Source organism: Loxodonta africana, chromosome 9, assembly GCF_030014295.1.
Source record: "Loxodonta africana isolate mLoxAfr1 chromosome 9, mLoxAfr1.hap2, whole genome shotgun sequence".
Lineage (NCBI taxonomy): Eukaryota > Metazoa > Chordata > Mammalia > Proboscidea > Elephantidae > Loxodonta > Loxodonta africana.
The window spans coordinates 62,989,333-63,005,494 of record NC_087350.1 but is presented as its reverse complement, the minus strand read 5'-3'; the positions used below and the strand labels follow the sequence as shown (position 1 = coordinate 63,005,494).

At 48.8% G+C, this 16,162-nt stretch overlaps 1 pseudogene; it reads right to left on the bottom strand.

Moving 5' to 3' along the window:
- Window positions 1-2,492: 2,492 nt before the first annotated feature.
- LOC104845670 (alpha-1-acid glycoprotein 2-like) lies at window positions 2,493-6,027 on the bottom strand (annotated as a pseudogene).
- Window positions 6,028-16,162: the final 10,135 nt, after the last annotated feature.

Below are 16,162 nucleotides of genomic sequence, written 5' to 3'. Positions count from 1 at the left end.
TGAAAGGCCTCAGAAGTGTGTCCACCATGGTCACTCCCAGTACCAGAAAGCATGCCCCCTTGGTCCCTCTCAGAACCTCACCCAAGGCCCTCAGCTCTTTCTGGGGATCCCTATGACATTTGGCTAGTGGCCAGCTACCAGCAGGCCTCAGTTTGGGGCCTAGCCTTGGGGCATCTCCCGCTCCCCGATCCCATAGCAGAAGTTACCTCAGCATTTCTCAAATGTGTGTGCATCAATGATGTTTGTATATTTGAGGCATTTAAAGATCTATTTTCATTACAAGGAGAAATGAAGAATAAATATTGATCTTAAAAAAGAAGGGAAACTCCCAAAGCCTCCTGCATCAGTGGTTTGTTGTCATGACTGTGTTTCTAAAGTCAGATTTGGTGGGTAGAAGAGTGGACGTCTGCCAAGCCATCTCCCCTGAGGGCTGTTGGGGGCACATGTTGGGGGCCTGCTCCTATTAGTGGTCTCTTTCTTCAACTTTCTCCATGCCTGTCTCAGAATCATAAACTTTGAACTCAAAGAGCCCTGGGGGAGGGGCCATCTGGCCAAGCCCCTCTTTACTGAGGCCAAAGATGTTACAAGACACACTGCCAGTTGGTGTCAGCAAAAGCGATACCTGGACTCTTTCCATTGCTCCTTTTACTCACAAAGAATAACTATAGCTGCATTTACCAAGCACCTGCTAGATCCCTGGGAATCCCTGGTAGTGAAGTGGTTAAATGCTACAGCTGCTAACCAAAAAGTCGGCTGTTCAAATCCACCAGTTGTTCTTTGGAATCTCTACGGGGCACTTTACTCTGTCCTATAGGGTCGCTATGAGTTGGAATCAACTCGACAGCAATTGGTTTGGTTTTTAGTACTAGACCCCTGAGCGAAGCACACAGGTCACATATCAGCCCTTGAGGTTTCCACTATGTCCCCATTTTGTTGATGAGGAAACTGAGGTTTCACTGGGCTGCCTGCCCAAAGTGGTTCATGAAAGAGCCAGGGTTTGAACACGTTTGTCTGACTCTAAAATCTACATTCTTTGTTATTTTCTTTGTCTTCCTGTACCCTAATGACTTTTTTCTCCCTGACTCCTGTTTCTAATTCGCTTATTTCTTTCTTCAGTCATCCCACCTCTCATCTCCCTCCTCCCCTGTCCCCCAGAGCACTTTCTACTTTATTTTTCAGCTGTTCCTCCTCAGTAGAGTTGAAAATGGCATCTTGCTGGAAGTAACAGTGAAATGGGAAGACTACTTGTAGGCCCTGAGCCTCTGGATCCAGAGCCTTCTAGGGTCCAAGAGGCTGCTCTGTCCACTAATGTTCTAAGGCCATCAGGATGGGAGGTGGGTTCGAGGTGGGGTTCTTGGTGTCCCGGACACAGCAGTGGCCTTTGTTTAGCAAAGGATGTTGGAGTCTTAGACACGTGGACCTTGGTTCTTGGGAGGGGAGGCAAAATGGGTGTTGGTGTTTTGGGGCACAGGACTGGCAATCAGAACACCAGGCTATGGTTCTGTCACTCTATAGATGGTTTAGGCAGCTGCACTTACGGAACTGCCCAAAAATTGAGGCCCAGCTTCTCTGCTGCTAGAGTGGTACTTCTTCCCATAGATTCAAGTGGCCGTAAGTCACAAGTCCCTCTGGTATGGAAGGAAGCTGGCCCTTCCTCGTTGGGCTTCTGATTTGAGGTGTTGGCTCCATTTACGCCACAAAGTGGGCTGTGCCTGAGACATGGCCCCGTCTCAAGGGCCCCATACACATTTGCAAGATGTCAGCTGGTTCCTAGGAGCAACCTTTCCCTGGGTGTCATCCTCCTCATCTTGGTCTCTCAGGTGGGCAACAGAGAGTCACCCAGACCCCCAGCTAGTCCTCCGTATCACCCCTGCCCTGTCCTCCCTACTCCGGGCCACCGTCTCTTGCCATTTCCACAGGAGGCTCCACACAGGTCTCCCTGCCTTTGTCCTGCCCCTTCTAACCTGCCTTCCCAGGTGAACTGGGTGGTATGTCTCAAGGAAGCTCCTTCCTGATCATGTCACATGCCTAAATTCTCATCACCCCTTATCCACCGCAACTCTAATTAGTGTTCTTGGCCTCAACATCCTCGAATGTGTCCTCTCAGGTCCTTGGCTTACAGAGGGAACAGTAGATTTTATCTAGTCCTAATCTCTCAGATGCCCCTTCCAGGAAGGCTTCCCAGACTTCTCCACTACAGAAGAAAACTTTCCTGTTCTGAGCTCCCACAGCATGTGATACATCTTGTCGTCCACCCAGGCAAGTGTACTGGGTGTCTCATAGGGGCTCTCTCCACCAGGGGCAGGCCTGGTCCAACGCCCAGCCAGGGCTCCCCTCAGGGCAGCTTCAACATGAATAAATGAATGAACAAATGAACAAGAGACCTGGCCAGACTGTTCCAAATATATAGGAGCTATGTTGACATAACTGCAATTCAGCAGATACAAGGGCTGCCAGGAGGAAGAGGATGGTTCTCCAAAATCCCCAAGGTCCTAGCCTAACTCTGTGTCCACCTGGGACCCCCTGTTTCCCTTCTTCCTCTCCTCCTCATGCTGCTTCTCCAAGGGTCCACACAGATCCTGGAAGACAGTGGGGGGAGAAAGAAGTGTTATGATGGAGGAAGATTTTCTGTGGGGATGGAGTACGTTCTGGACTCTGGAGCCAGCCATACCAGGGCTCCCAACCGTGGCTCTGCCACTTTCTGGCCAGGTGACCTTGAGCAAGTCACTTTCCCTCTCAGAGCCTCAGCTTATACATGTCTACAATAGGAGCTCAAACCCTTAAGAACAACTGGCATTTTCTGAACACTTATGGCTTGCCTGTGAGTCAGAATCCACTCGACAGCAACAGGTTTATAGGTTTTTATGACTTGCCAGGGCCCTGTGCTATGTCTCCTGAATTCCTCACAACCACCACTATTTTACAGATGATGAAACTGAGGCTCAGAGGGGCCACATGGTCTGTCCAAGGTGACCCACCTAGATGAGGGAGGGAAGCTGGCGACCAGGTGATCTGACTTGGTGGCTGAGCTCATAGCCTTTCCCAGGGTTTGCAGGGCAGAGAAAGGCGTTCAAACCACACCTGGTCAAGTGAAGTGACCTCAGGTGGTAAAATGGTGAGACCTTTGTATCTTAATAGTTATGACTGTATTTCATGAATATCGAAAGAGTGTAACTAGCTTATCAGCTCTGTGATTTTACAGATATTACTACGTAGGCAGAGACCAAGGAAAGTCTTCCATTTAACACAGGTTTGAAGAAAAGAATGAAGGTGATAATTACACAGGCCAGCCTCAAGTATACAAAACTGGGACAGTGGCCCTGGACTTCCTCCGCTTTGGGCAACACTGAAGCCAGAATACCAAACCCCTCTCACGCGAGTGTTAAACTTGAGCAGATGAGAGTTGAAGCCAACCTTTCGACTAGTGGTGAACGCTAACCATTTGCACCACCCAGGGGTGCCCCATGTGGGTCTCCTCCCCAAGTCCCACCCCCACCCCTTTGCTGATTCCCTTCCTGTTAGCCTCTCAGCCCTCCCCACCTGCTCTGGGAGTTCTCCCTGACTTCACAGTGACGCTTCCCCCTGGGCTCTCACCCACCACCACAGCCCTGTGTGAGGCTCCACTGCCCCTGCCAGAGAGAAGGAGCTTAAAAGTAGGATGCCCTGTTTGCTGTGCAGCCATGGCTGGAGGCCTTCCCTCTTTGGATCTCCGGGGCTGCCCGAGGCCGGGCCAACCCAAGGCTGGTGGTGAGCATTGCCCAGGTCCTCTTGCCTTTGTTTACCTTTTTGCCATCAGTGTACACAATTTCCATCCCCTGGAGACCCATGCACTTGAGGGCTTCATAGAACTCTCTCAGTTGTTCCTGGGTTACCTCCTGCTTCCAAGCTGCAGTGGGGAGCAGGGGGCTGGGTGAGGACACTGGAGGTCCCAGATGGAAGTCCAGGCAGGGCTAGAATTCAGGGAGCCCAGTCCTCAGGGTGGGTGAAGCTGGGCCGATACTGGGGTGGGCTGGAGTTGGGACTGCCAAGGGTGCCTACCATAGAAGACCAGCCCCCGGTTCAGCTCATCTTCCGGGTAGAAGGAAAACATGTAGGTCTTGGAGTCCTTAGTGAACAGCAGGTAGGCAAAATGTTGTGTGCCCCCTTCTGGAGGATAAAACAGTGTCTCGGGTGAAACCTTGAGGAAGGGATGATGAGGCAGCCTGGGCAGGCCCAGGGTCACACAGCTGACCAGTGAAGACCAAGGGTTCACCTGGGCCATGACGTCACCAGCTCCTATTGTGTGCTGGGCCCAGTGCTGAGCACTCTACCTGCATACATGGAATACATACATACAGTACGCACATGGACCATGCAGCACACACATGAAACATACACATGTGTACTGCCGACATGGAATACACACACATACATACATGCATACCCACACACTTAAGTCCATGGAATCATAGGAGGCCAAATAGACTGTGGAAGTCAGGGCCTTTCTCCCCATTTTACAGATGAAGGAAATGAGGTCCTGAGAGGAGCCTCAGGGCTGTAAGTGGTGTTAGTTCAGTTCCATCAGCATTTTGTGCCCCTGCTTTGTGCCATCTTTGCAGTGATGACTGGGACATGAGTGAAGTCACAGTCTGCCCAACACATGGGTTGCTCCCTTTACTTCCAGAGCACGATAAAGAATGGTTAAGACAGGGGCAGGCCTGGAGCCAGGCTTGGGTTTGAATCCTAGTTCCAATTACAAGCTGTGTGACCTCAGAGAAATTACTTGACGTCTCTGTGCTATGTCTCCTCATCTGTAAACTGGGCATGATCATCGTAATGGCTTCGGCTTATATGGGAGTATTCAGTGAGTTGATTCACGTAAAGCACCTCAAACAGTGCCTGGCACATAGTAAGAGCTCACAATGTTGGCAGGTATTACTATGATTATTACAGTGTGCAGGCACTGGGACCATGGAGACACAAGACATGGGCTTTCCCCGTGTTCTGTGGGCCCAGAGCCTCCAGGGCCCTCAGCCCCAGCCTTCCTCACATAGGCCATGCCGGCCCACCGACAGTCCCCCCTTCCCACAAGGTGGTCTCCAGTTTGAGGGCCATCCCTCACCATCTCCGGAGAGGGTTCCATTCTCCTGCTGGACCCCCAGGTAGCTGGAGTTATAGACACACTGGCCATGCCTAAAGTCAGACACAAAGTGGGAGAAATACTACCATGGTCAAGGAGAGATGAACAGTCACAGTCACCCATCATAGTCATGGAAGGGCAAGAGTGGGACAGAAATTGGAGTCAGTCTTCCCACTCCATAGATGGGAATGCTGAGGGCAGCACTGGGGAGGGACTAGCTCAAGGTATTTGGCTGCTGGGGGTGGAAGCCAGAAGCTGGTGCCTGCTGTGGGGAGAGGGGGAAGGCAGGGGCTGGCATGTGGGGGTCTCACATGGTGGTGTACTCTCTGCGTAGTATCACGTCCTCCGTTATGTTGGGGGTTAAGTAAAAGAAGGCCGCCTGGATCTCTTTGGCTGACTGATAGTACTTGGGATGGCGAAAGACTGAGGCGATGTAGAACCATTTGCCAGAGAACTGGGGAGAGACCAGAGCTGGTGATGCGGGCCTTGGGGCTGAACCCTTGACAGTCAGCTGGGAGGTGATTCAGCTAATCTCTCTCTCCATTTTGCAGATGTGGAGACAGAGAGACTCACACCAAAGAATCAGGCAATCCTACAGACAGCCTCCCCATGCCCAGCATGGAACCATCCCCTGCTGAGATACTTCTGAATGGGGCTTTTGGGCCTGGAGGCAGGGAATGCCACCTGAAGCCGCCCAGATGGTCAGAGCTTCACCCCAGGACCCAGGAGAGAAAAGCACAGAGCCAAGAGCAGGGGGCTAGTGACCAGCCAGCAGGGGAAGGGGAGCCCCGGCACTCACTCGCTCCAGAGTGGCATTAGTAATAGGTGCTGGCTTCATGTTGGCACACTCTGGGTCTTGGATGCAAAGGGAGGAGACTCAGGACAGCAAGGGCCCAGGGCAGTGCCATGACGAGAGAGAAGGCACCTGGAGCCAGTCAGCCTGGTAACCTGACCGCTCGTTGACCTTTATAGCAAGAAATGGTGGGGCCCCTGGGGCTTAGCAATGGTCAGGTCAGGACTGTGACACAAGGCAGTGAGCACTTGGGAAATGCCTTGCACAAAACCTTCCTTTCTTTCCCCAGAGCCAGCTGCAAGTAACTTCTCCAAACCCAGATTTAATGGGGGTTCCTGAAGTTGAAGGGGTTACAAAGACTTCAGAGTCTGGCTGATTGAAGGCCAGAGTGAGAGTGGGATAGAGTAATATTAGCATGTGTGAGTCCTTTGATTTCAATAGAGGGCTTGCCCACTTGGCAATCTCATGCTTCCATCAATTCCGGGCCCACTGAACACCAAGATTTGAGTGGGACATAAAGCAAATGCTGAGGGAGCTTGGAGAGTGTCCAGCTGGCATGGGGGTGGGATTAGGGTGAGGGAGAGAGCTTCAATTCCAAGTGAGTGTGGTCACAACTGTGGAAAAGGAAAAGTTTAGAGGGTCCCCAACACAGCCTCGGAGGCAGTGACTTTTCCAAAAAGAGGCGGCACCTAAGTGATATGCATTCTATTGTATGCAAATTATACCTAAATAAAGACAATTTTTTGAAAAAGCCCTTCCCCAAACAGAAAACAAAAACATGCAAAATCAAAAAGCATTCACCATTTTTAATATTATATCATCTTAACAATGCCCAGATGAATCCCTTTCCTCACATTCTTGTCAAAACTGGGATTCCCATTGCTTTTCGTTTGTTTTTTTTTGTTTGTTTCTCTGTTTGTTTTTTGCCAGCTTAGTTAGTTTTCTGAATTCACGTTGCTGTAATCTGAGCTATGAAGGAATGACTGGAGCTCATCAGGAGAGGAAGAGGACAGGCGGCAACAAGGCCCTGGAAGCAGGTCTGTGTGGCTGCAGCATGAGATAGGCCCAAGTGACCAGGGTGGATGGAGGAGAGCTGGGCAGGAGCCGAGGCCTGCAGGGCAAGGAAGCAGGCTGAGCACTTAGGGCTGGGCTTCCGGGGCACTGGGGAGAAGTGGAAAGAAGTAAGGCAGCTGGGGCGTGACATAATCACATTTGTTCTTTAGAAAGGCCACTCTGTGTGTCTGCAGTGGGGGCTATGGGGAGGGCAGGGGTAGGAGAGTAGACTTGGGAGACTGTTGCGGTGGTCCAGGAGTGAGATGATGGGGACAGAGTCAAGACACTGTTCATTTTAAGGAGAGACTGACTGTTGTGTGGGGACAACACCACCATTAGACTTGGACCCCTGCCCCGAGTCCTGAGCTTTAGAGGCTCCATATATCACACATTCACACACGCACGTACACACACACGCACAATTTATTAAATAACACATAGTCACCTATGTCACTTCAGGTCTAGTACCTGACGCAGAGTGACCCATAACCGTACACATCCACCTCCATGGCCAACACTGTTCAGGCCCCAGGGAAAAAATTCTCCACATGTGTTACAGAGTAGAACTGCTCCTGAGGGTTCTTTTTTGGGGGAAAGAGGGGAAGAAGATCACCTGGCCTTTCTTCCACAGGCCTACTGGGTGGATTGAATCTGCCAACCTTTAGGATAGTAGTCGACACAAACTGACCCACCCAGGGACGGCCTGACACACCCTAACACAGTCCAATGTTCTCCATCTCCTCACATTCCAGGGATGCTGTCATGGATTGAATTGTGTCTCCCCAAAATATGTGTCAACTTGGTTAGGCCATGATTACCAGTACTGTGTGTCTTCCATTTTGTGATTTTCCTATGTGTTATAAATCATAATCTCTGCCTGTGGTTAAAGAGGATTATGCAGATGTAACACCTTCACTCTGGGTACTTCCCGGATCCAATGTAAAGGGAGTTTCCCTCCGATGTGGCCTGCACCACCTTTTATCATCCAGGAGATAAAAGAAGAGGGAAGCAAGCAGAGAGTTGGGGACCTCATACCACCAAGAAAGCAGCGCCGGGAGCAGAGTGGGTCCTTTGGACCCAGGATTCCTGCCTGGAGAAGGTCCTAGTCTGGGGAAGATTGATGACAAGGACCTTCGTCTAGAGCTGATAGAGAGAGAAAGCCTTCCACTGGCGCTGATGCCCTGAATTTGGACTTCTAGCTTACTAGATTGTGAGAAAATAAATTCCCCTTTGTTTAAGCAATGCACTTGTGGTATTTCTGTTACAGCAGCACTAGACAACTAAGCTGTTTTCGTGCCTCCATGGATTGAATTTCTAGGGCAACGTTTCCTAGCCTGCCCCTCAATCTGACCCGGGTGCAATGGCAAGAGAAGTTTGGCAGGAAAGGAGACAGAGAAGCCCTCGAGGCAGCGTAGGGTGGTGATGAAGAGCTATCCTGGTCTACTGTTTGGTAGCTGTGTGACGTTGGGCAGGTTACTTATCACTCTATGCCTCCATTCTTCACCTGTAAAGTGGGGATAAGAAGAGTACCTACTTCACTGGGTCATTATGAGGATTAAATCCATTAATATTTGTAAAATGCTTATGAAATGAGACAAATTTGCCTTAAGACTTTGCAAATTATAATAACCATCACCATTTGTTTAATGACAAAGCTGGGATGGGAGGAGAGCAAGAAAGACTGCTGCATTCAATCAATACTCACTGATTGCAGGTTATATCCCGCTTCTAAAGACATCAAAACCCAAAAATACGTATAGCCATGGCTGAAAAAAAGACTGTTTCCCCATATTACACAGCTGAAGAAACAATGGCTTAGAGAAGTGAGGTGACATGGCAAAGGTCATATCGAGTTTTGGGTCATCAGGGAAACACACCCATTTGAAACCATTCATTTTCTGAGAAAGCCATTTTAAATATTTCTTCAACAAGACCAGGGTTTAGCTCCATGTCTAACTTGAGATCTTGTAGATGAGCAATCAAGAAGAATACATTGACAGAGCAAACAGTTCCAATTAGGAGCTTTGTGTCTGGGCTGAGGAAATACCCGCAAAAGAAGATTTGCTCAAGTCAAAACCTATTGTGTGACCTTGAGTGGCTTAAGCAACCTCTTTGGGCTTCAGTTCTTCATCTGAAAAACAGAGTAGTAACGAGTGTTGCATAAGGTTGTGCGTGAGATGAAAATGTGTAACACTGAGCGTGGCCCTGGGGAAAGCCCAGGCCAGCCAGTGTTTGCTCTGTTGACAACGAATGAAGTCCCAGCCATGGGCAGTCAGGTCCACCATGCAAGAACAGCCCAGTGTTGGGACAGTGAGGGGGGGCGGGCGCAAGTGCCCAAGAAAGTGCAGCCACTGTTATCACGTGTGCTGGTAATGGGGTAGAACATCTGAAACTGTCAGTTATGTCGGCCAAAACGCAGTTGAATATCATCAGTTTCATACAGATCACCCGGCTATAAGGTCTCCGGGTGGTACAAGTGGTTTGAACCAAAAAGTCGGCGGCTTGAACCCAACCAGCAGCACCGTGGAAGAAAAGGCCTGGCAGTCTGCTTTCATAAAGGTTACAGCCATGACAAGACTATGGAGCAGTTCTACTTTGCACACATGGGGTCACCGTGAGTCAGGACTGACTGGATGCATAAGACAGTAACAATAACTCCCTACTGCTATTTAACAGTAGCCCTGTCTGCACTGGTGAGCAGGGCAGGGTGTTTCATTCCCATTTTGCAGAGGGAGAAGCTGAGGCCCAGAGAGAGAGCTAAGGACCCACTCCAGGCCATGTGCCAGTCAGAAAGCTGGGACTGGAACCCAACTGCAAGCTTCTCCCCTTCCCGCCCCTCCCCCCTCACTTTCCCAACACTGGCCTGTTGCATAGTGTATGTGACTGCCCGTGGCTGGGTTTGATTCAACTATTTTGGAAACAATGTGGTGTTTCCTTAGAAAGCTAGAAATAGACATACCATATGATCAAGCAATCCCAGTCCTACGAATATATCCTAGAGAAATAAGAGTCGTCACACGAATAGACATGCACGCCCATGTTCACTGGAGCATTGTTCCCCCACACTCTTCTGCATACAGCCACATGGAGCTACTTACATTTTCCCAAACACACAGGCTACCTTTCACCTCTGGTTGCACAATGCTTAAACACTCGGCTGCAAATCAAAACGTTGGTGGTTCAAACCCACCAGCGGCTCTGCAGGAGGAAAGACCTGGTGACCTGCTCCTGTAAAGATGACAGCCTAGGAAATCCTCTGGGGAGTTTACTCTGTCATAGAGGGTCACTGTGAGTCAGAATCTCAACGGCACGTACCACCAACAACAACCATCTTTCACCTCTGGGCCTTGGCTGGTGCTGTTCCCTCTCCCTCCAATGCCCTTCCGCATCTGGCTAACCTCAATTTATTCTCTACCTCTCAGCCTCAGTTTGGGGAGTCACCTCCTGACCACCCCGGCCTTGCTGAGATTCTGCCTGCTGCCCCCCCTTTTTGTCCACCCCCCCGCCCCCAGCACCTATCCCTTAAGCACACAAGGCCCAACCCCTCCTACTGCCTCCCTCGGACTCAGACCCCATGCAGACACACTGCCAGATTCCCTCTGTAACTCCAGTTACACTGGACACAGAGAAGGTGCTTGATCAACTCGAGTCAAGGAAATGAAGCTGAGAGTTCCTGAGAGCATTTGTTTACACAAATTTGAGTGACTGCTGTCCTCTGTGGCTACAGCAGGGAACAAGACTTATCCCCTGCTCTCACAGACTTTTTGCCTCACAGGAAAAATAGATGTTAAAGTGCCTTAACTTTCCCACCTACAGAATGGGAAGCATAAGCCGACAGCTAGGCAGGTTCTTTGGGGATGACAATATATGGCAGCTCTTAGAGAATGGTTCAGGAACTGGACCATGCTGGCCCAATTTTTGTTTTGATTATCAGTTAAGGAAATGACCAGAACATTCTTATCTCTTCATTTCTGAGTTCGTTTCCAGTGTTGGGAAATCATTGTCCAGCTCTAGGACGGTACAGATCGATGATTCTTACATCAGTGTTTCCAGGAAAGCTTTTTAAAATGCCGATTGCTGGACGCCCCCGCTTGGGGCTTGTGATTCAGCAGGTGTGGGGAGGGGCTGAAAACGTGCACTTCTAAGGAACTCCCAGACTCCCAGGTGTTGCTGCTGGTTCCAGGAAGACACTTTGAGAACCAAGGATCTAACGCACATTGGCAGTACCCTCACGGACACTCCTGGGTTTGAAGCCCAGCTTTGCCTTGGCCTCATCATGGGACCTCAGGCACTTCCCTGATTGTCTGTTGCCCACTCTGTAAAACCGGAGGGTGTACCTTGGACAAGGGACTCTCCAAGCTCCCCCCAGACTTCACATGCTGGGCTCTGTGGACCCACCTTTCAGGGCCGTGGCAGGGCAGCTGTCTGGGGCTGGTGCAGGGTGGCACAGGAGGGAAGACTGAGCTGCACCTGCACTGAGGGCCTGGGCATGAAATGCAAGTGTTTAAAACCCCTGATATGAGCTCAGCTCCTTGTGATTCGTTCTTTCTCCTAGATGAGGAGGGCAGAAAAATTCCAATTCATCCACGGTCCCTTGAGCTCTGAACCGAGGGTCGGATGTGGGGTCCAGGCCCAGCAGGTCTCTCATTTCCCAGTAGGGTTGCCAGATAAAATGCAGGGCACCCAGATAAATATGAATTTCAGATAAATAACAAATGACTTTTTTAGTATAAGTATGTCCCAAATATTGCATGAGATACACTTATGCTGAAAAAGTACTTGTTGCTTATCTAAACTTCCTATTGATCTGGGCATCCTGTATTTTTATTTGTTACATCTGTCAATTCTCTCTCTCAGACTCTCAATCACTTCTTTCAAGGGAGATACTCGTGTGATCTCACTCAAGAAATCTCACAGGTAAGAATGGCTCATGCCGCAGCCCTATTCACAAAAGGCAAACAGTGGAAACAACCCAAATGTCCATCGGTGGGTGAATGGATAAACAAAATGTGCTGTATTCATACAACGGAATATTACTCATCCATAAATGAAAATTAACTGCTGATACATGCTAAAACATGGTTGAAAGAAGCTGTCACAGAAGGCCAGAACCTGTGTGATGGCTTTCGATGAAATACTCAGAGGAGGCAAATCCACAGAGATGGAAGCAGGTCAGAGGTTGCCAGGGCTGCGGGGAGAGTGAAATAGGAAGTGACTGCTTAATGGATATGCTGTTTCCTTTTGGAGTGATGAAAATGTTTTTAGCACTAGATAGTAGTGATGGTTATACAATATTGTGAATGTGCTAAATGTCACTAGTGGTAACATTTATGTTATGTATATTTTACCATAATTTTAAATTGCTCATGTTAACCTCAATGTACCTCCTACCTGTAGAACCCAAGCTCCCTGCCTTTTGGCATCCACACCCCCGGCCAATGCAAGGCACCTCATCTCTCCCGGCCCCTCTTCCTCCTTTGGGGGAAGCAGGATGAGCATCCTCCCAGCCAATCTGTCCAGAAACTGCCCTCCAAGCTCTGGGAAGAAGTACACCACCACAGACAGCCATTCCATTGCCTCAGTTTTAAATATTTATTTAAAATCCAGAAGGGAAAAAGAAGAAATGGAACCCACTAGGGTTCTAACACACTGACATGTGGACAGAGACATAAACGAGGACAGCAGAAAGACCCAAGAACTAGACAGAGGCCACGATGAGTCTGGCGGCATTGGGAAACCGAGGGCTGAGATGAGGCCCCGAGCTGCTACAAAAATGCACTTCCGTCAGAACGACCAGGCAGGGACAGGGAGGAGAGGAATACAGGAAGTGTCCGGTAGGGAGGGTGGGCCAGAGTGAGGTATTAAATAATGGAAACCAAATCCAATTCCCACAGAGACACAACTTAAGAAAAATACACAAAAAGAGACTTTCACATACGTTTTCCCCTTCTATAAAAATAATTCCATAGTTAAAACAACTTCAACATTCAACCTAAGCACTGACTTGTTGACTGACATAGCATAATTCAGGTTACACTGAACATCACTATAGTGCTGAACTGAGATTCCCATAGTTATTCTTTCTCGTCAGCCCAGTTCACACTTGGAGCTAATGACATTGGGTTTCTAGAGAATTTAATGACCATGAAAAAGCAAGAAAGATGACTGCTCCCGGAAGGGAAGACCTTGGGATTACATTATGTGGCTTTGGGAGATGGCTCCGTATTTGAATTCCACCTCCCAGGTCAGCCTTGACCAACGCCACTTTCGTAATGGTTTCTTCGAAGTCAAGACTTGTTTCAGCACCTCTGCAGGCCATGCCCTCCAAGGCAGCCTAGCTTCCCTCCAGGACCAAGAAGGGCCAAGTCACAATCCTTGGAACTCAGGACTCCCCCTGCCTGAAGAGGACAAACATTTCAAAGTCCATAAGTTAAAAGGTAAATCTCCCTACTTCTGGTTTCTGGTAGGTTTTTTTCTTTTCTCTTCTTTCTTTCCTCTTTAAGCAGTTAGTTACCTGAAGAGCACAAGGGTGATGACAGAAAAAATTTTTAAATCCCCCAAACTTCAAAATTTGGGGGAAAGAGCAAGATGTGGACAACGTCCCACATCAGAAAGAGTCTTCAAAGTCTGTGGCAAAATGGTAGCACCTTTAGAATCTTAAATAGTTCTTTTTTTATTCCTTAAAAAAAAAAATCACAAACATTACAAGACAATTGGGAGCACCAGCGATTTCACAGTGGGAGGTAGCAACATGGGTCTCCCCAGGCCCGAGGGTCTCGCATCTCCCTTTTGGGGCATCCTCACTTCCCATCCCCTGGCTGCTCTTTCTCATGCTCTCACCTCTTTCCCAGGTGAAAAAAAAAATAGTAATACATCTTCTTTTTGTTTAAATAATATATATACTTCTTTCCTTTTCTCCTTTTTTCATGTCTCTTTCCTAATATTGCACATCAAAAGCTCCCTGGCAGGGACCAGCTGGCGAGATGCCCCCTTCCCTCATGTTGGCTTGAATGTGGGGCTCTTTGGGCAGGAAGCTGGCGAGGGAAGGGGGTAGCTGCAGAGCTGGCAGATAGGCCACGGGGCTCAGGTGTTTGCAGGTCCACCTTGCTCTGGCTGGCTCTTTGGTTGGTCTTTGGGACTGAGCTGGGATCAGTTGCTCCCCAGTATACCGTGTCCCCTGCTACCCCCACCCACTTCTACTGGGCAGACAACAGTTGGGGCCCGTCCAAGAATCCCTGGGAGGGTGGACTGCCTCTCCTGGGCCCACCTGCCCCTAGGTACCCTCCCTTTGCATCCTCCTCCTCTTCCCTTCCCCATGAGGCTTAGAGGAGCCAGGAGGTCAGAGGTCAGAGGAAGCATGCAGGTCCAACTTCGAGGCGATACTGCTTCCCTGATGAGGCAGGAGGGAGGTTGTCCACGCTGACAATGGGCAACTGCTGGGGGTCCTGGGTCCGGAAGGTGAAGAGTGTCTGGTGCCAGCAGCCACCCTGGGCCTAAAGGTAGAAGGAAATGGTGCACATATATTGTCCATGGCCCTCACCATATCGCATGCACGTTTCCCATCATCCATCCTCATACTTCTTAGTGGCTACGGCTACTTCTCTATAGCAACAACCTATATTTGGACATTTAGATTGCCTCCAGTTTTTTATACTTATGAATAAGGCTGTAATGAACAACACCGTAGCTAAATCTTAAGGCTCATTCTTCATAATCACGTGTTCTTATCGTTTCATATTAGTGAGAACATACAATATTTGTCATCTTGTGATTGACTTATTTGGTTCCACATAATGTCTTTGAGGTTCATCTATGTCGTAGCATGTTTCAGAACTTCATGTTTCTTTAAGGCTGAGTAGTATTCCACTGGATGTACATACCGCATTTTGTTTATCCATCCATCTGATGATGGGCACTTGGGTTGTTTCTACCTTCTTGCTATTTTTTTTTTTTAATTAACTTTTATTAAGCTTCAAGTGAACGTTTACAAATCCAATCAGTCTGTCACATATAAGTTTACATACATCTCACTCCCTACTCCCACTTGCTCTCCCCCTCTAGAGTCAGCCCTTTCAGTCTCTCCTTTCGTGACAATTTTGCCGGCTTCCCTCTCTCTCTATCCTCCCATCCCCCCTCCAGACAAGAGTTGCCAACAGAATCTCAAGTGTCCACCTGATATAATTAGCTCACTCTTCATCAGCGTCTCTCTCCCACCCGCTGACCAGTCCCTTTCATGTCTGATGAGTTGTCTTCGGGGATGGTTCCTGTCCTGTGCCAACAGAAGGTCTGGGGACCATGGCCGCCGGGATTCCTCTAGTCTCAGTCAGACCATTAAGTTTGGTCTTTTTATGAGAATTTGCGGTCTGTATCCCACTGATCTCCTGCTCCCTCAGGGGTCCTCTGCTGTGCTCCCTGTCAGGGCAGTCATCGATTGTGGCCGGGCACCAACTAGTTCTTCTGGTCTCAGGATGATGTAGGTCTCTGGTTCATGTGGCCCTTTCTGTCTCTTGGGCTCTTAGTTGTCGTGTGGCCTTGGTATTCTTCATTTTCCTTTGCTCCAGGTGGGTTGAGACCAATTGATGCATCTTAGATGGCCGCTTGTTAGCATTTAAGACCCCAGACGCCACATTTCAAAGTGGGATGCAGAATGATTTCATAATAGAATTATTTTGCCAATTGACTTAGAAGTCCCCACAAACCATGTTCCCCAGACCCCCACCCTTGCTCCGCTGACCTTTGAAGCATTCATTTTATCCCGGAAACTTCTCTGCTTTTGGTCCAGTCCAATTGAGCTGACCTTCCATGTATTGATTGTTGTCTTTCCCTTCACCTAAAGCAGTTCTTATCTACTGTTTAATCAATAAAAAACCCTCTCCCACCCTCCCTCCCTCCCCGCCTCGTAACCACAAAGGTATGTGTTCTTCTCAGGTTTACTATTTCTCAAGATCTTATAATAGTGGTCTTATACAATATTTGTCCTTTTGCCTCTGACTCATTTCGCTCAGCATAATGCCTTCCAGTTTCCTCCATGTTATGAAATGTTTCACAGATTCGTCACTGTTCTTTATTGATGCGTAGTATTCCATTGTGTGAATATACCACAATTTATTTACCCATTCATCCGTTGATGGACACCTTGGTTGCTTCCAGCTTTTTGCTATTGTAAACAGAGCTGCAATAAACATGGGTGTGCATAT